We start from the raw sequence: 1,296 nt of genomic DNA, 5'->3' as shown, positions 1-1,296 counted from the left end.
AGAAAAATTACAAAAAATATATATATATAAATTTTAGCTTATGTATTTCTCATAAACTTGAAAAAATACAAAAATAGTACCTTATTTTTTATACTTTATAATCGAAAATTATAAAAAAATGTAGTTTTACTAATGTTTTGTAGTCATTTTAAACTTAAAAATATAGAAATAGTACTTTATATTTTTATCGTTGTATAATTTCGAAAATTAAAAAAAAGAGTTATTAACGTTTTGTAGCCATTTTAATCTTGAAAAATAAAAAAAATAGTACTTTATATTTTATCTTTATATAAAAACGAAAATGACAAAATAGTTTTATTTATGCTTTGTAGCTATTTTAATCTTGAAAATACTAAAAAAAGAAGAAGAAAGAAATAGTTTTGTTTTAAATAGTCTTATTTGGTAGTATTTTGCTTACATAGGACTAAATGAATAACATCGTATTTTTATTCTCGGGTCCGTGCAAAGAATAATATTTGGGTTTAAACTAACCGTTTTTGGGCCTAATTTTCGGACCTGACCCATAATAATCCGAACCCCACCGCGCATGGGGGACACATGTCTTGGACCCCTACACACGTGGGGTCCATGTCCTTTGATACACGGACAAAGCATGGCATAGGGGAGGGGATTGAAAATTGGAAAAGGCTGAAAATTGTTTAAAGGAGAAAGGGGGACAACACGTGAAGGGGATTGAAATTTTAAAAGCAAAAAGATTTTGAAAGGGGAGGGAAGCACGTGAAAAGGGAGAACAAAATAAAACTGAAGAGGGGACTGTTCACCCTTCTTCTTGATTTTTTTTGAAAAAAAACTGAAGAAAACGGAAAAGAAAAACGTTGGCCATTGCTTCTTCTTCTTTCACGTCCAAACGATACCAGTTTTTTGTCGCGTCGACCACCCCGTCGAGCAGCAGTTGTTGCAGCTGCTTCACACCATAACCATCGTCTTCCTCACTAGCTGAACCCGCAAACGACCCCCACGCCTCAGCTGCTATCAAGCAGCAGCTGCTGCTACTCCTCACCACCAAACCCCACTGTCCCGTCAACCACCTCGCTGCGTCGTCAGGTCCAGGCTCACCCCCGTCGAGCAGCAGCAACTGTTGTTGCGTCGTTCGCCATCATCACGTCCAAATGACCCCCCCCCCGTACCTCAGCTTCTTTCTAGCCGCTGCCGCTGCTACTCCTCACGACACCCTTGCCCCTCCATGCTAATCCGCCACAGTCCAAATGTCCAGCTTCTGCTTCATCCTTTTTCAACGTCCACAAAACAGTCCGTTCGACCTCCGATAGTTCAACT

Source organism: Nicotiana sylvestris, chromosome 2, assembly GCF_000393655.2.
Source record: "Nicotiana sylvestris chromosome 2, ASM39365v2, whole genome shotgun sequence".
Taxonomy (NCBI): domain Eukaryota; kingdom Viridiplantae; phylum Streptophyta; class Magnoliopsida; order Solanales; family Solanaceae; genus Nicotiana; species Nicotiana sylvestris.
Note: the sequence above shows the minus strand (reverse complement) of the source record.